The sequence below is a fragment of the Rattus norvegicus genome, chromosome 14 (assembly GCF_021556685.1).
Source record: "Rattus norvegicus strain SHRSP/BbbUtx chromosome 14, alternate assembly SHRSP_T2T, whole genome shotgun sequence".
NCBI classification, from domain to species: domain Eukaryota; kingdom Metazoa; phylum Chordata; class Mammalia; order Rodentia; family Muridae; genus Rattus; species Rattus norvegicus.
Window position 1 is genome coordinate 78,176,168 of NC_141547.1, and position 24,211 is coordinate 78,200,378.

The 24,211-nt window shown below is 49.5% G+C and overlaps 1 protein-coding gene across 34 annotated transcripts in view; it reads right to left on the reverse strand.

The window, feature by feature from the left end:
• Jakmip1 (janus kinase and microtubule interacting protein 1) overlaps positions 1-24,211 on the reverse strand; it is a 120,594-nt gene that overhangs the window by 79,747 nt on the left and 16,636 nt on the right. For 7 of the 34 annotated variants that reach the window (XM_087583128.1, XM_087583120.1, XM_087583113.1 and 4 more), the window contains exon 1: positions 20,628-21,496. The gene's annotated coding sequence lies outside the window, so the exon portion shown is untranslated. 34 annotated transcript variants of the gene reach the window in all.

A 24,211-nucleotide genomic window follows, 5' to 3' on the forward strand; every position in this document is an offset into this window, starting at 1 on the left:
TCCCTTAGAATCCTGTTTTTTTTTCTAATGAGAGACAGAAAGGCGGCAGATCTAAACAGGAGGGGATGTGGGGATGAACTAGGAGGAAGAAAGGGAAGGGAAACCATAATTAGGATGTATTATGTGAATAAAATTTCTTTTCAGTAAGAGGCGGGGAAAAGAAAATGAAATGAAGTAGGCTGCCCATGTCCAGGGGCTGGGAAATGGTACTTACCCTCAGAGTGGTCCGTGTAAGACCCTCCACTGTACCTGAGGACACTCCTCTCAGGCAGCATCAGAAAAGGGCCCGCCTCTGCATACCCAGGGCCTGACTGACACAGCAGATCCACGGCCTGTCTGCTGAACAGAGCGGTTTCTGCCTCTGGAAATAGACGCCTACCTCCAAAGCCATGGCTGCTGCACTTGGCCAGCCAATCTTGGCTTCCTCCTGAAACCCACTGGCTTCCCTGACAGCTAGAAAAACCAGTCTGATGCCATCAGTATGATGCAAAATCATTAAAAGGCACCTCTGAGAAGGCTGTTCTGTAAATCCATCTCCCTAGACACCACTGAGAAAAGACAGTGTGTGCTGTACATCCATGTCCTGGCTGTCTCCACAGCAGCCACGCTATACTGCTGTCTCCACCATGAGGTCCCCAGCTACACACCAGAGCAGTCCTCCTCAGGGGGCTCGGATCTCTCTCTCTCTCTCTCTCTCTCTCTCTCTCTCTCTCTCTCTCACACACACACACACACACAGAGAGAGAGAGAGAGAGAGAGAGAGAGAGAGAGAGAGAGAGAGAGAGAGATGGGGGACACCTTAGTGGCTCTCCAACCAACAAGGAAAGGCTAAGACTAAACAAAGTGGATCTTTACCCAGAAGCCTCTATTCCTCATCATTCTCACGCCATGTTTCGGCCTGGCAGTCAACAGCTTCCATCATTTAACTCCCAAGCTCAAATACCTTCTTCCCAGCCATGGCATGTTCACACCAGACCACACACAAACAGCGACACCAGCGACCACACAGCACCTCCCCTTGTTCCATACATTGTGCCAATATCCTATTTCCTATGGTAAACTGAGGCTCAGTGAGTTCACGTAACCTTAAGATCAATAGACATGCATGACAGAACTAAGATCACACATGGCTGTCCTTACTGACTCAAGGCCTCTGCCTGCATCCTCCAGGTACATGGTGCCCTGCTGTTCCTCCAACCCTGCCCAAGTAGCCACCCTTAAATACCCACCACTCATAGTCCAGCATATTCGGCATACTCGACCTAGCCAGTGAGCGTCCCTGGATGCCTGCCCTGGGGTTTCCCACCCCCACCTGGTTGTTTTCAGAGCTCATCCCAGCCTGAGCCCGTCAGCTTTTCCAGCTGGGGCCATTGGTTTGCAGGACTATGTGTCACTTGCACTCAAAGTGCTCTGAGGGCTACACACAAAAGGGACAAGCTGGAGAGCAATGTGAAGTGTACAGGGCAAGAGCTTTGCACTTCAGTTTCCTGCCTAGACCTCAGTTCTTCAGTTTCTGCAAAACGCAGTGCTGTTTCGAGACTAAGCAAGAGAGTATATAGGCAAGCACAGTTAAGACCATGCAGGAGTTGATCATTGGAACCTCTTTCCCCCCACCCCTACCCCCCCACCCCCGTCTCTCTGCTTCTTCACCGCAGGCTCCTGCTGCCACGGTGCTCTGTTTCCTTCAGGCTAACCTTTGAACCAAATCTTGAAACTTCTAGAATGGTGAATTAAAGTGCATCTCTCTTCAAGTTGCCAGGTATTTTGTCCCAGCGATGAAAAGGCTTGCCCAGCACTGGGAAGGCACTGACTTTTGTGCGTGGGGTGCTGGGGACAGAAGTGTGGGTGTTGTGCATGCTCAGCAAGTGTCTTACTACCAGGCTATGCCCCCAGCCAGCATTCACTCTGTGTGGGGGTGTGTGTGTATGTGTGTGTGTGTGTGTGTGTGTATGTGTGTGTGTGTGTGTGTGTGTTTACATGTTTGTGCAGGTACATGTATGCATACAGGCGTATGTAGGAGCCAGAGGTCACTGGTGTCTCCTATCACTCTCCACTCTATTTTTTGAGACAAGACCTCTCCCTGAAGATGGAGTTCACGTTGATTGGCTACACTGGCTGGCTGGGAGACCCAGGGATCCTCCTGTCTCTACCTCCTCAGCCTTGGGATAACAGATAAACCACCATGCCTGCTCTTTATGTGAGTTCAGAGAATCCAAATTTAGGGCCTCAGGCTTGCGTGCAAGCACTCTACTGACTGAGTTGTCTCACCAGCCCCTGCATTGACTTTTCAAAATCAACTTTCCTAAAGTGCCTTTCCCAATGTTGGTGTACAGCTCAGAGTCTGACAGGAGACAGAGTAAGTGTCTGGTCAACTGGAAAACACTTCCATGTCCCTTTGTACAACTTAGCTTTCTTTGCCTAAGTACACACACACACACACACACACCATCAAGATGGTTTGGTGGTAAAGGTGTTTGCTGCCAAGTCTGATGATCTCACCTCCATCCCTAGAACCCACATAGACGACAGAGAATGTGCTACCGAAAGTTATCCTCTGACCCCACATGTGCATAAAAAAATAAGACAAAATGAAGTAACTATAAAAACTAAGTGTGTGTGTGTGTGTGTGTGTGTGTGTGTGTGTGTGTACGCTAATCTAGCCTCATTCTTATTCCAAACAATATTTCATGAGCTCACAGGCTAGTCTTCCTAGTATACACTAAATAATAAGATGGTCACTTGAGCCCTAAAATTCTAAACTTCTCAGACCAAGAGAAGCAGTCTCGCTAAATAGCATTCCTGAATGCAATGGCCCCAGCGCCAGCTCCCCGAGTCTGGAATCCATACTTGCTTGCACAGGGTCTAGCCCGAGGCTTGTACACAGCAGATGCTATGAAGCCACAGAGTGCCAGCGCCATCTTGGTAGCCCACCCAAACTGTGTCTGGACCCACAGCCCTGCTGCCTGGGTGAGAGACAGCAGACATGGGCTGAAGGATCTGCATTCGGGCTCCAGCCCTGGGTGCAGAAGAGACACTGACTGAAGCAGGATGTGGCTGGGGCAGAGATGACCTGCAACTCCACAGACGTTCAGTGGCTAATCTGCCTGCATTTTAGCTTGCTGCATATTGTTAATAATTCAGGCGCAGGCGCACACATCAGAACTACTTCGTGGAAACCCACTAGGGTGTCAGTCTGCATTCAGAGGGGTGAGGGGCTCCCTACAGAGGCAACAGACGGATCCCCTTCCAAGTCCTCACTTCACAAGCCAAATAGCTGAAAGGAAGCCTTCTGTGCCCTGAGCAATTAGGCAAGGAGTCTGTCAGATGTCTGTAGACTAAAAATGAGCTGGGGGAGGGGTACATGTCAGCCTAAAAAAAGGGAATGGGGTTGGTTTTCAGACACTTGATCAGCCACCCAAGGTCCCTAGGACACTCGCTCCTCTGCACCCTGGAGTCACACCCAACCCTGCAGCCTGCCAGTCTGGCATCAATTTCCTGGTTCTCCACCCTACTGCCAAGGCCTTGCCCCAGCCAGAATGAACCTTGGACACTGCCCGGTACATGTGCAGCCATGCCTTTGCACATGCTGGCTCCTCCTTCCTGCTCCATGCAAGAAACTCCTATTCATCTTCCAAACCCACCCAACCCCCATGTCTCACAGCTCCACAAAACCAACCAGCACAGGCCACACAGGCAGGAGAGAAGAGAGTCGCAGCCGGATCAGAACCAGGTTCTACACAGCCTTCCTTTCTTGTCTAGTGTGTAAAGGAATCCATAGCCCACCTCAGGCGGGCAGTAGAGCAGTCAGGGGTGAGTGCACACCCGGCCAGTGTGTGATGGGAATGTACCTGGTGGCAGTGTTAGCGACATCGGCCACTCGATCAGGAGCAACGAAGTCAGATTCTCTAACGTCAAAAGGCACACAGATGTCCAGAGTGTCCCTCCACAGTGACCCCAGCCACAAAGGGGAAACACAGCCATTCCTGGAGAGAAAGCAACCCAACTAAGTACCCACCTTCCAGGTACAGCAACCGGCACCACCACAACTGCTTTCAGGGGATGTTTGCCAGCTATCAGCTCTTGGGGTTGTTGTCAGGTTTTTTTTGGGTTTTTTTGTTTTTTCACACATTCCATCCTCACATCAACCTTAAAAGCAGTGACGACAGGACCAGGGGATGGCTCAGTGGATAAAGTGCTTACCTCCCAAGCACATGAGTTTGATCCCCAGGACAAGTTAAAAAGGCCAGATGGGCACGGTAGTGCATACCTCTAATCCTGGTGCTGGAGAGATGGAGGATGGATCTCTGGGGCTCGATGGCCTAACTGGTAAGCTCTGGGCCAAGGAGAGACTCTGTACAAAGGTGGTGGGCAGTGTTCCTAAGGAAGGCTTCTGTGGCTGCTCTCTGCATGCACACATGCACGTGTGCACACACACACGCACACACACACACATACACTAACACACACTAACACACACAAACACACACTCACACACATATCACACACACTCATACTCACACACTAACACACACTCACACATTCACGTTCACACACTAACACACACATCATACACACTCACATACACTCACACACACACTCTCACACACATTCACACTCACACACATATCACACACACTCATACACACTAACACACACACTCACACATTCACGTTCACACACTAACACACACATCATACACACTCACATACACTCACACACACTCTCACACACACTCACACTCACACACATATCACACACACTCATACTCACACACTAACACACACTCACACATTCACGTTCACACACTAACACACACATCATACACACTCACATACACTCACACACACTCTCACACACACACACATGCTCACTCACTCACTCATGCATGCACCTTAGCAAACAAAAAACTACTATTAGCCCCCCTGAGAAATTTAGAATTTGTAGCGGGTAAAGGAACCTGTCCAAAGTCACACAACTAAGAAATGTGACTGAAGCATAGACTCTGCTTCCAGGAGGGAATAAAACACCAGTTAGATTTGCTAGCCACTGCCTACACACACTAGGGAACATCTGTAGAATGTGAGGCCGTTTAACAGGACCTGTTTCTCCGACTCTGATCTGTCACCCAGCCTTTCTGATCCCTGGTGTATAGATTACAATGCAGCTACTAACGGTTACGAATCATAATGTAAATGTCTGTGTTTCCTGAAGGTCTTAGGCAACCCCTGTGATGGGGTCATTGGACACCAAAGGGGTCTCAGCCCAGAGGTTGAGAACCACTGTGCCAGGGGTTAAACCAGGGCTTTGTGCGCAGTAGGCTTGTAGTGCTCTGCCTCTGAGCCACACCCTCGTCTCACAATCTGGATTTCTGCACATTGGTTTTTCTGCTCCTTAAGATCATAGACTGTTACCAGGAAGTGAACTTCACCGCTTGGAGAGTCAGCTCTGTGAGCAGCACTGACCATGACAAGGTTTCCAGTGCTTGGTACAGAGAGGCTTAAGAACTTCATGTCTGGGTGGACCCATCAACTGACAAACTATTTGATGGGATTCACTGACGTTCTATGTGCCCAGCATACGGCCAGGCAGGAACAAAGCCTGCTGTTCCAGTTTGCTGCTATTGCTGTGACAGACACCATGACCAAGAGTAGCTCGGGGAAGTCTATTTAGCCTACATGTCATCATGAAGGGAAGCCTATTGGAACTGAAGCAGAGGCTATGAAAGAACACGGCTTACTTGCTTGCTCTCCAAAGCTTGCTCAGCTGCCTTTCTTATACAGCCCCGGACCCATGGATGGCATCACCTACAGTGAGCTGGGCCCTTCCACATCCATTATTAATCAAGAAAAGGCTCCCATAGGCCAATCTGATAGAGGCAGTTCCTCAGTGAGGTTCTCTCTTTCCAAATGTGACTAAGTTTATGCCCAATTGATGAACACTATACCTGACCTCGGAAGTGATCTGCAACAAGCACCACGTACATGTCCCATGTGACCCCACCATGCCATCATTCCCTGTGTAACCCTTATGCGATCCGATAGGCTGTCACCACATCGCCGGCAGCACCGTCTCCTCTTACTATTGGCACAAGGATCCCGGTACCTGCCCATTGATGGCATCTTTGATGTGGTGACCTAATGGAGTTCAGAATTCACATGAAACTGTGATCCGGATACCTGCATGGCTATCAGGCTGCTGCACAATCCCTTCTAACATTTGCAATTACAAACCTGACACCACCCGTGAAACTTCTGTCCAGCTCATCCTGGTGATCGGAAGAGCATCTGCTGAGGTAAGACTTAATCATGTTTCTGAAGCAAACATTGAGTCTCTCTCCTCATGTTTCCAAAGGAGCTTCCAATGGTGGCAACACCTAGGAGCCCTGCACTCCATCCTTCCTTGGAGGCCAAAGTCCACCTGAGCTCCACCCTGGGCCTATCCACCAATGTCTGGCTGTGGGAAGCCATGACTCCCGAATCAGCTTTGACCTGCAATACCTGTTGGACCTGCTGTGACTGTCTGGTGGCCCACACTCTTGGCCAATGACCACAACTCCGTATTCTGACATTAGTTCCACAGCTATAGAGCCAAGTGTGCTCTGAAGTGAAGTGGGCTGAAGGCTAGGCAAGAGATCTTGCCTACGCCCAAGATCCTTCACTATCCTCACCTCCTCTGGAGGCAAGGTCAGGCACAGGTCACTAAAGCAAGCAAGAGCCAGGCATTGGGGGCTGGAGTTCCAACTCAGTCATCTTCCCAGGAGCCTTAGACACACCAGCCTCAGCTGACTCTGTGGTCCCTGCTACTGGGCAGTGAGACTCACCTCTCCCTAAAGCACCATTCCCAAAACATCACCCCAGGTATCTGCAGCAGCAAGGTGAGTGTATCCACTCTCTTCCTGTGGATAGCTTAGTTTCAAAGAACAAGGCTAAGGATACCAGATCCAGAGAGGTTACTAGCCATACTCCAGGCTTCTGGGGTGGAGACACAGCAGGGGACAAGGCTCCCAGATGTAGCCCTAACTACTTTACTGCTCTGCCTCTCTCTTCTGCATAAGGCAGACAAGGCAGACAGAGCAAACCCAGCAAACCCCACACCCACGTTTGCCCAACATGACGCCTCGGGCTCCGTACCAGTGGTCAAAGCTTAAATACAAAGAACCAGAAAAGCAAGAACGGAGCAGAGACAGCATGGATGTCTACCTGCATATGCCCTCCAAGCAAGACTTCCGAGTGAGCTCCTAGAAACAGACTGTCACACACAGCGTTCGCAGACTGGCTTCTGGGAGTTGACTGTCAACTTGGCAAAACCTAAGATCACCTTGAAGACAAATCTCTGGGCGTGTCAGTGAGGGTTTCTAGATCAAGTTAGGGAAGACCCATGTGGGCAGCACCATTTTATGGGTTTGGGGTCCTGAGGTGAAGGGAAGGGAAAAGGAAGCTGAACATAAATACTCTTTCTGCTTCCTGACTGCAGGAGCATTACAACCAGCTGCTTCATGCTCCTGCCTCTGTCATTTCCTTGCCAGGGTCGACTGTACCCTCAAATTGTGAGTCAGAATGAACCCCTCTTTCCACAGTAATGAAGGGGCTGTGGAAAGGGAAATGCCCAGAAGGTACAAGGCTCCCAGCGAAGGCAAAGAAACACAAGAGAGACTGGGTTAATCCTGAGGGAGAGGTAAACACAAGTATGAGGGTCAAGAGGTCAGGACTCAGCATTTTCTCAGTGTCTTTGAGGTCAAAGTCAAAGAGGCCGACCACACCAAGCCTGGAAGAATACTCAAAAAAGCCACTGTCTCACTGTATAGACGCATATATGAACTGGATTCAACAGGATTTTCCCCAAAATTCATGTCCTTCCAGTTGGAATGTGACCTTGTCTGGAACCTAGGTCACTGGGGTGTCACCGGTAAGACATACCTGTTTAGGGCTCACATCTAGAGTGATTGCTGTCCTTCCAAGGAGAAACCCAGAGTTGGGCACAAAAGCAGAAAGCGAAGTGAGGCCCCCACAAGCCGAGGAACCAGAAGAGCTGCTACCACTACTGGACACTGGAGGAAGAAAGAGGGTCTTCCCCAAATCCTCTAAGTGAGCAGCACTCCCAGACTCTGACCTTAACTTCTGGTCTCTAGAAACATGAGGGACTGTAGTTCTGTTTTAAGATGCCTAGTTTGTGGGAATCGTTACAGCATCATAGAACCGTGTGTGTGTGTGTGTGTGTGTGTGTGTGTGTGTGTGTGTGTGTGTGTGCATGTGCACACAATTTATTTTCAAGTGACTTTTAACAAGGTGGAGCTTCTGTCCTGGACAACTTTACCATCATGGAGCGGGCCAAGCACATGGTCCCCTAACCATCTGCAGACTCGGGTTCAGAGTCACACATCCTGGGGAGGGGGCAGAGGAGACAGATGTGTAAAGAGAGGCAGTGGGGTTCGGGGTACAGTGGGAGACAGTGCTCAGAGGCTGCTGAGAACCACAACTGGAGAAGCAGGCAGCAAAGCAACTCATCCGGGCAGACCAGCTGCCAGGCCTCGATGGAAAGGCCGGACAGACTACCCAGACTGAGTACTTCTAACGCAAGCGAAAGGCCAGCTCTTACTCCTCCAAAGCTCCAACCACAGGAAGCCCACCCAGGATTGTGCTGAGCTTTAGACCCACAGGCCCACCACCAACTGGCATTTCCTGCCAACGAACAGCTGCCCAGTAGCAAACATGACTGTGTAGTCAATAATGAAAATCTAACCAATGACAGGTGACATGCCGTGGTCCCCTGAGATCCCACCTCCAGATGATGCTGTAGCTGCCTGGTCTATGGAAGCCCTCTATGATGTTCTCCCCTAACTGTATATCATGTCTGAGTACGTCATGTGGTGCACGACTGTCCTTTACTTTTTCCACTTCCTAGATAAAAAAAAAACAAACTCATGGGAGGTTTACTACGCCAGCAGGACTAACACTGCTCCACAGGACAGTGTAGAAGGGGTTGCCTTTCAGGTCCCTCTGACTGCAAAGCACCCACCACTGGCAAGAGGGGAGATCATGACTGGGCATCTCACCAAGACCTGTGCCACCATGGGTGGGTGTCACACTAGGCTCAGAAGGTAAAGCTGTTTGCCATGCAAGCCTGGAGAGGTAAGTTTCATCCCTGGAACCCATGTAAAGGTGAAAGGAGAAAACTGACTCCACAAAGTTGTTCTCTGACCTCTACTCGTGTGTCTTCATAGATGTACCGCCCCCTCCACATACATACACAAAAGAGTACATTCTTAGAAATCCACCACCATTTAGGTCATCCCAGCATGTAGGTGGTGGAAGCAGGAGGATGGTAAGCTTCTTTCTGCAGAGCCTGCTAGGACACAGCCATTCCTACCCTGTCAGGAGTCCTGGAGCACAAGGGCAAAGTCCTCACATGCAGATTGTGCTCATTCACCCAACCAGCAGGCCTGAGGGCAGATTCAGACTTCTCTCACCCCACAACTGCATCCCCAGGACGAGAGAGAGCTCAGCTTGTGGCTGTGTCACAAGCTCTGAGTTTACAAAGTCACTGCATGATTCTGTCTGCGCCTCCATTAAGTCAGGATGCTTATCCAGAATGTTCTTACAAAGCTGTGCAGACCATCAATAGCTGGATAGCACTGGGATTTGTCATTTATAAGCAACAACAGAAAAACGGATGTTGCACTGCTGTCTGCAGGCTTCCAGGACCACAACCACTGCTCCCTGGAACAAGACTCATACACAAACACATGCACACATATATCACCACAAGTCCCAGACCCTGTGTCTCAAAGGCAAGCCCTCAGAAACACTGCTGTGTCTCTGCTGTCTGCAGCCCCAAGGCTAGAGGGCTCCATGCCACCTACTCTCACCACGGGTGGTGGGGTGGGAGACATTTTGGAAAGTTGTTCAGAGGCAAGACCATTGTTGAATCTACTGGCTGGAAAGCCAGCCCCGAGCTGCCCATGCTGACCACCTTTCCTTCTCCTCTAGGGACAGTGACCTTTCTCTTGGCACTGAACTAATGATCTGCACATAACTAATATACCCCAGCTGAAGAAAACAACATCCCCCATGAGGAAGGATGGATCAAGAAAGAACACGGACCAGGTGCTGGGTGAGATGGCCACTGAGGCAGTCTCCCAGGAGGACGGCTTTCTCCTCACATACCTCTTCTAACCATCTAGAACACATCAGAGAGCCTTTAGGGAGCTTGGCCATCCTGGAGCTCCTATGCACATAGCTAAACCCAAGCTGCTCCAGCCGTGGCACGGGCACTTTTCCATCATGTCAGAGGTCACTGTTCTGAACTCTAGGGAGGAGAGAAATCCAGCCATGGCCTCAGTGCATCAATAGCATCCTGCCTGCCCAGCCCACACAAATCATTAATGTCAGGGCATCCCCAAAGTGACTTCCCGCTCCCTCTGTCCCTGGGGCTGAGGGCTAGAAGAGGTACGTGAGGAGAAAGACACCCTCCTGGGAGGCTCTGCTCCAGTGGCCATCTCACCCAGGTCACCTCCCAAACCCTTCACTTGCCCTCTCCCCCACCCCAGCCCATCCCACCCAGCCCAGCTCCACCCCACTGCCTATCCTCAGCTCCTCCTAGATACACAGTATAGAGGGAGGCACTGAGGACAGCTGCCGCTCCTGGCACTTGAGAGCCAGCAGGTAAGGGGACTCCCGATGACTGCATGGGGTTCAGGTTCTGGACTCCCTAGAAGAGGCAAATTTTCACCTAGTCTCCTGGAAGGTTTGCCAGGGTCACGAAGACAAATGACAGAAAGGAGAAACCTAGCCCCCACATCCTTTGAGATGAACCTGCCCATGTCCCTCAAGTCCCACCCAGCACTGGCTCCTCCCAGAGATGGGTCTAGAGACAAAGGGAAGGCGGCCTGTTCATTTAATGTATTCTTTCCTCTATTTGAACAGTCACAAGCAACAAATACTACTTTGGTAAATTCCTCTGTTTAAATTTAAGTACGTGTGCGTATATGTATATACACACACAATATCATATATACATACCATATATGTATATGTTTATATATATATATATATCTCATATACATTCAGCCCTTAAACACACAGTAATAATAAAATACATGTTTTAATAATTGTAAAAACAGCAGAGCAGAATATGGCTGGCTAACTCATGAGCAATGGTCGCTGCTCACAACCCTGGGGCTTAGAGAGGTTTGAGTTTCTTGGCCAGTAGCTCAGGTTACTTCACAGAGCCAGGATAAAGACATGAGGATGGGGTATCTTTCCTGAGACCATGGGCTGGAAGATGTGGGGTCAGAGTTCATGCAGCTGTCAGGGCAGGGTTTGAGCAATTCCCAGAGAACCACCTGAGCAAGGTACAGGCCACAGGCTCCAAGGCAAAGAATGACCTCCAAGGCCCTTTACTCTCTCCAACATGCTATCTGCACATCCTTTCAGTCCTGTGGACCAGAGAAGAGAATTCTGACCCTTCAGACAGTAGACAGCAATTGCTTTTCTGGGCAGAATCTTTGGCTGTCATGGGGCTGGCTCCCTTAGCAAATTGTGCTGGGTGGCGGGTGTTGGGAATAAGACCTCAGGACACAGGATGATGTCATTTTCCCCTGTGGGTTGAAGCCACTTGTTACGCTGTCACTAGAGCTGCCATCACTACTGTGAGGTAAGTCCTGCCCAGACCTGTGTGAAATATTCCATATGCATGAGTTACCAAACGCACTGAAGGAAAATGTCAAGGAAAATGAAAATCTGAAAGGAGAGGTCTAACACATTCTAAAAATGATGCCATCCCTACAGAGGGAGACAAAGTCAGAAGCTCCTGTCTTCATGCCAGTGCTGGTCCCCAGGGAACCATCCAGAAAGGATTGTGGATGACAGCTCTTCAAACGTGTTAGAGACATGAAGGGGAGGCCACGGGATGGATCAGGGAATGCAGTAGCTGTAGGTCTAGGGTATTTCTGACCCCAAGGACACTGATAAACTTCAAAAGCCACAAAGAATTTTCTAGAACAGTAAATGAACTTCCCATCCTACATCTGGAGGCCCCAGCTGCCCTGCCCCCATTCGTCCACAGCTGTTTTCCCCGCCTATGAAGAGGCATTTCTGTGCAGAATGCCTATTTTTATGAATCTCTTTTAAGTCACAGACATGTGACTTCCCATCCTGAACACTGTGACTTTGATCTTAAGACCAAAGATGATATAAAATCACAAAGCAGTCATCCCCCCCGTGTCAGTGCACTCCACATCTGTGAGTTCCAACCATGGATGAGAAATACTTTTAATTGCATCTGCACTGACACACATAAACTTTTCTTTTTTACTTACTGAACAAAACACAGTCGGAGCAAGACTTTTGCAGAAGTTTCCACGTCGCCAAATGTCACGCAAAATGAGAGACAACTAAAAGTCTCACAGGGGATGATATACGTGGGTTTCATCAAACACAGCCCCATTTGGAAAATCGTGAGGTTTCAGTACCTGGTCAGATTGGTCCCCCAGAAGACACCGAAGGGCAGCTGCACAATTACCAAAGCTAGAAACTCCCCCATTGACAAGAAATACACTTGTCACCACCAGATGCCACAACAATGTCCTACCCAGGCCTCAGAGCAGTTGTACAGAGGGTACAGTCCGTCTGTCAGTGCTACCCCCAGCCACAAACTCCCCCAGAATAGCTAAATGGCCACACAGAATATAATGACACACAGAGAATGGCCAGCACTATCAGGTGAAGTGTGGTCTTCGATAACTGAGGAACAGGATGATAGCAAGCTCCTGGCTAAGGTCAGCTTCCATGGTCAAGGAATCAGAAGCCATGAGCCTTTAGGCAGGAAGGTCCTCCATCCCTGGGATGTGGTAGTGCGACTCAGAGCAGGCCCCAGCATAAGAGCCAGGAACTGGACTGTGCATCTCTGGACAATCCAGGTTAGCCTGGTGCTACAGGTCTCGGTTTCCACATCTACAAAGCATCAGAACTTGCTCACACCCTCTTGGAGAACAGCTAAGCACACTCTCAGGACTAGTAAGATGGTGTGCCAGGTAAAAGCGCTTGCCTCATAGCCTGATAAACTGAGCTCGATTCCTGGGATCCACTGTAGATAGAGATGTCCTAAATGTCCTCTGACTTCCACATATGTGCTGTGGCACTGGTGCTCACTCACTTTCATAGACTCATTGCCCCCCAACAACCTGCACACACACACACACACACACACACACACATATGCACACATACATTCTCATGCACACACACACATACATGCACACATACACTCTCATGCACACACACAGATGCACACACATACATGCACACATACACTCTCATGCACACACACACATGCACACACACACACACATGCACACACACATTCTCATGCACACATGCACAAACACCCAATAAAATAAATGTGCTTCCAGTTCACCTCAAGACACTACTAAAAGAGACCTTCCTACTCACCCTTCTGTCTCTCTTTCTGGGCCCAAAGGGCCTTCAATAGACCTTGACACCCAGTCAGATGGCTGCAGTGTTTTTTGTCACCCTGTTCCACTATTCCCCTCCTATTTCTTCCCACAATTGCATCCAGGCAGCTACCTGTCCCCTGGACCACTGGGAACCACACTGAGTTCTGACCCAGTGCCCCCTGACCTAGGCAGATACACTGTCTCTGGATGAGAAGACAGATACAGTCACATTCTGGGCCTGGCTCGCCTACCTAACAATAGGACCAAATTCCACAGCCTGGAGAAGGACCCCCTCACATGGCCCCTATTACACGGCCTCTTAAACTGTCCTCATATGCTAAAGTGAGCAAGACCTGGGCAGCAACACTGACAGGCAGGGCACCTGTTCTGCAAAGGACTCCTGAGGCCAGGAAGGCTCAGAGAGACAGAGGTACTTATCCAAAGTCACATAGCTCATAACTGATCAAACCACTGACACAAGCCCCAGAGCAAGCACCCTTACTGGAAGGTTTACTGGAAGGCACCATCTTGAGCAGGTGCAAGGATGCTAGGGGTCAGTACACCTGAGTTCAGGTCATCAGCAGAGCCATAGTGACAGAACATCATAGGATTGCACAGAAGACCCACAAAGTGCTGAGAATAACTGTCAGGTGCTCAGTCTTAAACTGACATCTGTGTCACCCCCTCAAAGGCTTGGAGAATACCGCAGAAAGCAGGGCATAAATTATGTAAGATACTGCAGAGGACAGGAAGGAGTACCGGGAAACACTGTCTTTTGGATACATGACTGTTAAACCCATAGCTCAGGGCCTTAGTGGCTACCTGAGGCCTAAGACTTGGCTACGGACATTCCAGCATGGATTGGGAGATGCTCACACAGCCCCACCCCTCCCTAAGGAGCCAGAGGCAGGTAATGGTTGCTGGGAGAAAGGCGGCCATAGTCCCCTTGGTATAGCCACTGGCAAGTTGTTATTGCTTAAGTAAATAACCCACCACCCACACTCCTACAGGCAACCCTTATTAAATGGAGAGAGAGAGAGAGAGAGAGAGAGAGAGAGAGAGGAATAGGAGGAGTAGAAGGGTGTTGGAGGAGGAGAGAGAGGGGAAGGGGGAGGAGGGGGGAGGAGGGGGAGGAGGAGGGTCAGTGAGAGGAAGAAGGGGATGAGAGTATAAAGGAGGAACAGACTCCAAGTACATTTTATAGATGTATATGTGAAATTATAGAAGAATAGCAGGCCCATACGCAAACCCACACAGCTAGAGCCATCTGACTTTTAGAAAAGCTGCCAAAAAAAATACAAACTGAAGGAGAGACAGCATCTTCAACTAATGGTGCTGGGAAAACTGGATATCCACTTGCAGAAAAATTACACTAGACCTCTATCTCTAATCTTGTATAAAAATCAGCCCCAAATGGATCAGAGACTTTACTATGAAACTTGAAACGCTGAAAGTGATAGAGGGAAAAAAATCAGAGAATATACTTTAAGATTCAGCATAGGGGGCTGGAGAGAAGGCTCAGTGGTTAAGAGCACTGACCGCTCTCCCTAAGGAAATGGGCTCAGGGTCAAGCAACCCCACGGTGGCTAACAACCATCTTTAACTCCAGGGGATCCAATACCCTGTTCTAGTCTCCTGGAACACGGGAGTGGGGCACAGACACTTGCAGGCAAGTAGATTTTTTTATTAAGAAAAGATTAGACATAGGTAAGGACTTTCTGGATGGGATTCCAGATGTCTGGAAATGAGGCCAACAACTAACCAATGGGATCTCATGAAATTCAGAAGCTTCAACTCAGTTCAGAAGAAACGGTCAAGTAGGGGACAGATGACAAAACGGGAGAAAAATCTTTGCTAGCTAAACATCTAACAAAGGACTGAGATCTAGAATATACGAAGAACTCCAAACTACACAGAAACTAAACAGCCGAATCAATCAATAATAGGCTGACCAAATGAGCAGATGCTTCTCGGAAGGTGTACAAAGGGCTGGAAAAGAAATACAAAACCAACACAAAGCTGTTCACCCTCACCAGACACCAAAGAAACGCACATCCAAACTCCAGTGAAACTCCTTCCTACCCCAGTGAGAATGGCAGTCGTTAAGAAAACAACCACAGGGGTTGGGGATTTAGCTCAGTGGTAGAGCGCTTGCCTAGCAAGTGCAAGGCCCTGGGTTCGGTCCCCAGCTCTGAAAAAAAAGAAAAAAGAAAAAAAGAAAGAAAGAAAACAACCACATACACATGCACACACACACGCACACATGCACATGCACACACCACACACACATACACACACACATATGCACACACACACACACACACACGCACACACACACGCACACATGCACACAATAGAGAAGGGGACCTGAGAGTCTGGATCCTAGCATCCATATAAAAAGCTGGGAATGGCCACATATGCCCCTTAACCTTAGTGCTATGGGAGTAGAGGCAGGAGGATAGCTAGGGTTAGCTGGCTCCCAGCTCTAGGTTCAGTGAGTGATACAGTAGGACACTAGATATTCTCCTCTGTCCTACACACACATACACACACACACACACACACACACACACACACACACACACACACACCATACACACGCATGCACGCACACACTCAGAAAACAACATTGTCAAGGGTATGAACAAAAGGAAATCCTTGCACACAGCTGGTGGGAACGTAAACTAGTCCAAGCCATGGTGGAAATCAGTTCCTCAAAAAACTCAAACTATGTTTGCCATATAATCCACACACCACTCCCGGTATTTATTCAAAGAAACCCCTCAGCAGGCCGCAGAGATTCTCGCACACTCCTGTCCACTGTAGCACTTTACAACAGCCCGAGTGTCCACCAACACAAATGTGGTCTATCTACACAAACGTGGAATTTCTTTTAGCCACAAAGAGCAAAGTTACGCCATTTGCAGAGAAATGGGTGCACATGGGCATGGTCACATTAAGAGAATTAAACCAGTCTCAGAAGGACAAGCTACCTTTCTCATTTGTAGCCCATAGACTTTGCATGTACCTGAAGTCACAGAAGTATACAGGACATCACAGTAGAACTGGAACTGCCTAGAGTCAAAGAAGACTGGAAAGAGGGGGAAGAGAAGGCTGGGGAGAGTGGAGGGCATGCTGAGCGCATAGTACCTACTCCTATGAAAGTGTCTATATGGGAGACAGTACCATGTACCTGAATACACGATCTAATAATTTTCAAGTATGTATTCAACAACAACAACAAAAGAGCGCCACCTCTCTAAGTGCGAGCCTTCTTCACAGAGCCCCCGAAAGCATCAACAAGAAACAGCAGAGGGAGCTGAGGTTGACGTGGGTTGCTTCCCTTCTTTGCAATATTATGGTTAATTCTACCACTCTGAACCTTCGCACACGCACACGTTTGCCAGCTGGTGGTGCTGTTTTGGGAGGTTGTGAAATCTCAGGAAGTGGGACCTAGCCAGAGGAAGTGGGTCATTAGAGCACGGGCCAGAGAGTTACAACTCTGCCCTCCCTCCCAGAGCTCTCAGCTTCCTGAGGGCCCTCGAGTGTAAGCAGTTACTTCACACTCTTAGCACGGGGCAGCACCTCCATGACTTCCCCGACATGACAGACTGCGGCCTTTTAAACCAGGGGCCAAAATGAATCCATCCTCCCTTCAGATATTCCCCCGAGGTCTGCAATCCCAGCATTGAGAATTAGCTGACATGTGTGCAACAATGCCTGGAAGCCTAGGTGATTAGGAGCCCCAGGCACAAAGTTCACCAAGATGAACCATGCACCAGAGTGGGGAGGTCAGAGTGGGTGGATTGGGGGGGGTGGGGGGTGATCCCAGCTGAGAACTCACCCAGACAAGCTGTCTCCTCTGTGCCCTGGCAGATGAACACTGCCCCAGCACACCTCCCTGAGCACACATGCGGCCAGCTACCAGGGTGTGGCTCTCTGGCACACCTGCAGAAGGCTGCCCTCAGCACGGACCTTCCTCCATTTAAAGGAACAGGTGCTTCAGGAATGCCTTGAGGTGAAAAGGCTAACAAGTCACACAACCCTCAACTCTGGATCTCTCAAGGCCACTGCCCTCTGGGAAGCAGATGTGCCCCCCCCCCCACCCAGTAATGTGTCACAAAGTCTGCAGGCTAACCACAAAGTCGGTTTTAGAAAGCCTTAACAAAATGGCAGCAGGCATCCTTGAAGGGAGGAGCCTCCCAAACATGTACCTCCCCCAAAAAATAAGACCACACCCCAAAATAAGAAGTATCACAAGAGACTCTTCCCAGCTAAGGACACTTCAATGGGGCATCTTTCCAGTAATAGCCAATCCTAATACAGCTGATCTGCAGCCAAGATCCTCTCCCAGCAACACCCAGGGCACAACTCACTGCCTACGGCACACTGTGAGAACCGACGAGTTTATTTTTAAAATAAGCTGCATGTACTTCTTCTCTCCAGCTTTGAATAGTTTCCCCAGCTGTGCCTACGTCAGAGCACCCATATCTCAGCTTACAGCCCTCTGGAGAGTCCAAGTTACACTCAGGGTCTTAGGAGCACTCCTCTTCCTGCTGCCGCTTCAGGCCGGCACTAAAGTCACGGAGATATACAAGGTACACTGTGCCCAAGAGTGTCAACAGACACCGAGCGACAACAGATCACTACAAGGTTTGAACTTGACCACAAGCACAAGAGCCACCCCAGGTGTATGCCTGGAAAGAGCTATACCTCCAGGGCCATCATGGAGGTCAGCTTGGAGGTAAGCCACTGGCGGGATGGAGGACAGAGAAAAGGCTGTCTTTGGTGTGGTAAGAAGCTATCTGAGGGGGTTGGGGATTTAGCTTAGCGGTAGAGCAAGGCCCTGGGTTTGATCCCCAGCTCCGAAAAAAAGAAAAAAAGAAAAAAAAAAAAGAAGCTATCTGAGATAAGGCACAGATATGAATTAGAAAGACAAGACAAACAGCTGAAGCGGAGAATTCATGAAGCGAGTAAATGAAAGAGAATTGCTAAAACGTTATTATTGTGTTAACATCTTCATCTAGTTCTCAGCCTCTGTGTCCTCCCATGGGCCACTTCTCTTCAGAGTGGGGAAGCAGTGTTGTGTCCCATCACCTGGAATCACTCAGCATGGGGCAGCAAAGCTAGACTGTACCAGCTCCAACAAAGGAGAAACTGAGGCTCTTGGTAATGAGGTGACCCCTGAAGGATCCATGAACCCAGCATGTAAGCACATGTCACCCAAAAAGCAGGGATCTTTTCCTGGTGTCCCCAGTGGGCGAGCCTGGGCACAGTAAAAATGGCTACTGAGGCCAGAAAGAAATGGTCCCTATTGTAAAATAACCAGTGAAACACAGGCCTGTTGTCATGAAGATCGGCCTTGCCTGAGGAGCACTCACTGTCAGCACTGGGAAACCACACAGGAACTTTGGGTGGGAAAGAAACTACAGACAGATATCAATCAAGGCTACCAAGCAGAAAAGTATTTAGGAAGCACTGAAACAAATTAGCAGGTCCCAGGGTTGGGACTTTAAGAAAGGTCATCTGGGACCTGGAGAGATGGCTCAGTGTTAAGAGCACTAGCTGTTCTTCCAAAGGTCCTGAATTCAAATCCCACCAACCACATGGTGGCTCACAACCATCTGTAATGGGATCTGATGCCATCTTCTGGTGTGTCTGAAGACAGCTACAATGTATTCATATTAATAAAATAAATATTTTTTAAAAAGAAAGAAAAGGAAGGAAGGAAGGAAGGAAGGAAGGAAGGAAGGAAGAAAGAAAGAAAGAAAGAAAGAAAGAAAGAAAGAAAGAAAGAAAGAAAGAAAGAAAGACAGACAGACCGGCCATCTGGTCCACTCCTCACCACATAGATGGACATCAAGGCAATAGGAGTGTATCTAACTCCTAAATACACACGGTAGCAGGATGTGAACACCCTCCCACCCTCACCCCTGTGCTGTTTTACCAACATCTCACTCATACCTGGGTAGTCAATGGCTGCCCCAGAAAGCTCTCCGTGACTGTCAACACGGACCCGGAGGCCCTGAAACCCTAGGGCTTCTATGGATGCAAACTGAAGGAAAAGGAGTCGAGAATTCCAGACCTTGGGTCAAGTCCCAGCTCCAGCTCTTATTGTCCTATGGCCTTTATTGACGATGTCACCTCAGAGTCCTGCCACTGTTGAATGGGTGAAGGTCTCAGCCCCTAAGCAAAGCCACCCTCGCAGGACAGGGTGAAGCAAAGAACACTCATCCCCATACCAGCAATGCCTGTGGCGTCGGAAGCCACTACCTACATTAGGGCCAGGTCCTCTGGGCCACCAGGGTGCCCGGCTCCACCTGCCTTGGGGCCCTGCTCGCTGTACCTCGCAGTCCATCTTCCTCCTACACCCTGCCAAGCCAACTCAACCTCAGAAGCAATTTTAAATAGAAAAAAAGTCAATGAATTCTAACAGCCCTAACATAGTAATTCTACTTCCGGTATAAACAGCCTAACTTCCGGTCTGACTTTTACTCTCAAGTCTCCCTCCCTGAGCCACGCCCCTTTCCCTGTTCTCTATCCCCGCCCCCCCAGAAGAAAAAAAATCCCTGGGGGCTAATCATTTGGCACATACCCACACTGAATGAATGAATGAATGAATGAATGAATGAATGAACGTTAAAAAGCCCATCCTTAATGTTTTGTAGTGTCTCTGTCTCTGTAGTATTAGCTCTGTCTATCCCTGTCAGCCTCTGTCTCTGTCTGTCTCTGTCTGTCTCTGTCTGTCTCTGTCTGCACCCCCCCCCCCTCATTAGAACATCTGGCAACCTTACCTTCAGAAAAGTGGCATTTCCTATCATAGTTACAAGGGCAGTTTCATCAGGACTAGGCTGGGGCAACTGAAACCAGTTATCAATTCAATTCTCTCTCCAGGACAGAGACTCTGCCCCAAAGCACACAATAACCAACAGCCAGGAAGCCCTGGTAAGAAAGGCAAGTTCACCCCAGCACAGCATGTTCTCAGGAAACAATAGAACCAGCCAGGCTGTTCTAAAAGGTGCTCCTCAAACCTTTTTACCCTTTGTCAAGAAATGGAATCTTCTCTTCTCTTCCCTGGGCATGCCCTGGTCTCCCAGCCACCTTCCTCAGATCAGCCTGAAAGCTTTGGACTGTAGAGAGAGAAGCAAGGCAGCCCAGACTCATTAGCTCTCACCTTTCAGTGACTGGCACATTCCAGGATCTTGCTTCCTCTGGGCACATGGTTGAGAGACTGAGGAAGGAAGCTACAGTACTTGCCCCAGGGAGCACTCAGTAAATACCACAGCACAGCAGCAGGTGGGTGCAAGGAAACAGGAAGACTGAACCCCAGCAGGAGACCAGGCCCATCCACCATGGTCTGCTTCTTCCACCTTCCCGAGACCCCAATAGGTACTAAAGACTGGAGGGAGCAGCAGAAGCGCGCATGTGCACATCAAAAAAACTGAACTCTCACTCCCCATACCCAACCACTTCTCAGCATCACTGCTGCGTCCAGGCTCAGGAGCAGCACTAAAACAGGCCGGTGCCAGGTGAGTGGGCAAACATGCCTCAGCCCAGCCCACTGGTGGAACAAGCAACAGTATCCTCAGCACTGGACAGCTAAGGAAACTTGAGGCACTTGCTGCAGACAGAAAGCTTTAAGGCAGGAAGGAAACCACAGGCACTTTCCAGCTGCAGAAAGAGCTGCCCGTTTCGTTCCCTACTCTTCAGAGCAGCACAACGCAGGCATGCTCAGGGAAGACGCCAAGAACACACTGAGAGGAGCAACCGGGCTCCTTCCTGCACACCCAAAGGAGAGACAGAGGTAGAAATGGGTGATATATATTCTCTGAGAATAAATAAGTGCCAGAATCTGTATCCTCCTCTCTTTAGACAAAATCCAGTACGAATGAAGAAATATGTGCCAGCTGATAACAGCCACTGCTCCTGCAGCTCCTGCCGAGTGCCAGAAACTGTTGTAAAGCTTCTAGACAATTGCTGCTTGGAAGCTGGCGGCATAGCTCTACCCACACCAAGATGCTCTCCCGACGGCTCAGTTGACACAGAGCTTACTGATAAGGCCTGACGTTCAGTTCAGTTCTCGAGAACCCACATAAAAGGAGTAGGCATGAAGACCCTCCTGCAACCCCAGCATGAGAGACAGAGACAAGGTGGGGTGGGGGCCAGAGCAAGCTGGCTACTCAGAAAAGCTGGCATGAACTCCAGGTTCAGTAAGAGACCTTTTGTCAATATGTAAGGTGGAGAATGATCAAGGATGCCATCCTGAGGAGCTCCCCGGGTACATAGACATATATACACATGCACATGTATGTGAACACGCAACATGTGAACACACCTGTGAACACACATCCACGATTAGAAAAAAAAATAAAAAGATCAAAGAAATAACCACCTGCTAGTAACCTTGCAGGACCGGTAAATTCCTCAGACAATGTATTTAGCAAGTGGTACAGCCACAGGGTATGGCTCGACTGTCTTTTGTCCAACCCTGTTCAGGGGTGTGGCTTCTAGGGGCCATTTATTATGCTAGGCCCTGAGGCTAGAACCAGAAGGTTGCAGTCAGGTCCAACAGAGAAAAGGTCAAACTAACTCCATGTATAAAACAAAGAGCCTAAAGTCCCAGAAGAGCCCCAGCCATCCTGCATGTCACGCAGTGGGTGGCCACCCCTTCTGAGATGGTATAAAACCTCGGGAGTAACTGACACATTATTTTAGTGCTCTGAACTTCTTGGAGAAAGACGCATTATTTCCCTTATTTTACAAAAGAATTCAGCCTCCGAGGGACTGTAAGAATTTGCTAATATCCCCACCAGAATGCAAAGCCTTCCTCTGGGCAGACTGCCTACAGCACCCAAGAATCCCCTATTAATGAGACAGGACCCTTAAAAGGTCTCCCCCAGAGTGCTGAGGCCTCCTGTTGTTTTTGTAGTCTCCCCCAGAGTGCTGAGGCCTCCTGTTGTTTTTGTACCAACTCCGCTGAAGTGAGGACTCGTGGGTGAGGGCCACCCTTGAGAATGGGTAGGAACTGCTGTTGAGGCCCAAGAAAAGACTAACTTCTTTCTGTGGTTTCCATATCCTGTGGCTTGACATGCATAGAGCACTCTCCTCAAAGTGCACCTGTTATGTGCACAGATTGTCTAAGAGGCATGCTGGGGACCCAGAGGGAGGGGAATCAGAGTTCACAGGTGCCATGGTTTCTCTCCAGAAGCTCCAGGAAGTGTGGTTGAGGGTGAGATGGGAAGGGAGGGACTTGAAACTCAGAGAGTGGGGTGCTCAGCCCTCTGTGTAGGGGGTGGGGTGTTTATTCACCAGCTTTGTAGCAGCTCACAAGAAGTGAAAGAGATAGCCTGAGGTCACCTGCAGACCCCTCACAGTCCCAACCCTAGAGTGGGTAGGTACCCTGATGCAAACCCCCCCCCCCCCCCGCCCTCAATACACATACAGTCAAGGAGTTCCCAACTGAGTTGAGAAAACACCAACTCAAGGCCAGGTAATGCTTAGCCACAGGAGCCATAGGGACCCCTGTGATGGAGGGGCAATTGCAGTGGGCCTTGGCTGTGGTAAATAAGAATTTACAGAGACAGGTACAGGAGCCTAAGGGAAGTTAAGAGGCACCTAGGCAGGCAGGGCAGCGGGGACCCCAAGTCTCATTCACTTATTCAACTGACCCAGAAGCATCCCTGTGTCTGCTCCACCCCGAGCCAGGTGCTGACCACTGGAATCTCGGACATGAAAGCACAGCTCCTCCATGTATATAGAACATGGAAGAAACGTGGAAGAAAAGAGCTACAAGGGGCAAGAGAGACACAGAAGATGAGAGAAATATCTGAGGAGAGGGGCCTGGGCCAGGTCGGAGGTACCAGGAAGGGTGTGGCAGGGGAAGGGCACAGCAGCAGACAGGACAAAGGTGGGGCCTGGTGAGGTTAGAGGTGGCAGGAAACTCCCTAGTGGAGAACGGCTGGGTTCCCCAAGGTTCATATACTATGCCCCTAGCAGGGTCAGTCATATGGTATGACGAGGCAGGGCCTTCCCATTAGAAAAGTTGTGTCAGGACAAAAGAGAGAGCTTGCTTCTTCCTGTCACCACCATAGCAGAGCACAGGAGAACAATGAGACCTGCAACCCAGCAAGAGGACCTCACCACACCAGAGGAGACCAGACCCTGACCTCTGACTACACCGCCTGTGACACAGTGAGAAGCAATCTCTGCTGGGGTTCTCAGCCTCTGGAATTTGTTAAGACTGGCCCGACTGATAATGACTGATGCCCACCAACTCAAGCAGGGGGCATGTGGCCCTTCAAGAGGCCACACGGGTAGTGACAGGAGTCTGCGTTTCACATCTATTGTAGGAGCTCTTTCAGCTAGTGTGAGTTCCAAGAATGTGTTACGCCGTCTCCATTCATTCATTCAACCTCCCAAATGTTTCCTAGAAATCCAGAGCTGCTCCAACGGAGAAGTGGAGATCCTCAAATATTCCAGGAAACATGGGACCCTGATGTGATTCCAATACCTTGAGGAACATAGCTCCTGGCCTCCTCAGCCAACAGTGGTCCTGGAGGCTCCCGACCTTGATGCTTAGAGGTTTGGGACAGAAGAGCTAAGAATGATGCTGACACATCAATGACAGCCCACAGACACAAATGCCAGACCAAGGGGCCATGTCCAAAGTGGAGCAAGATATTCAGCCCTCGAGATACTGAGACACAGAGCCTGTTTTTTCAAACCCAGATGCATGAAGTCTCGGGGATGTCTTGAAGA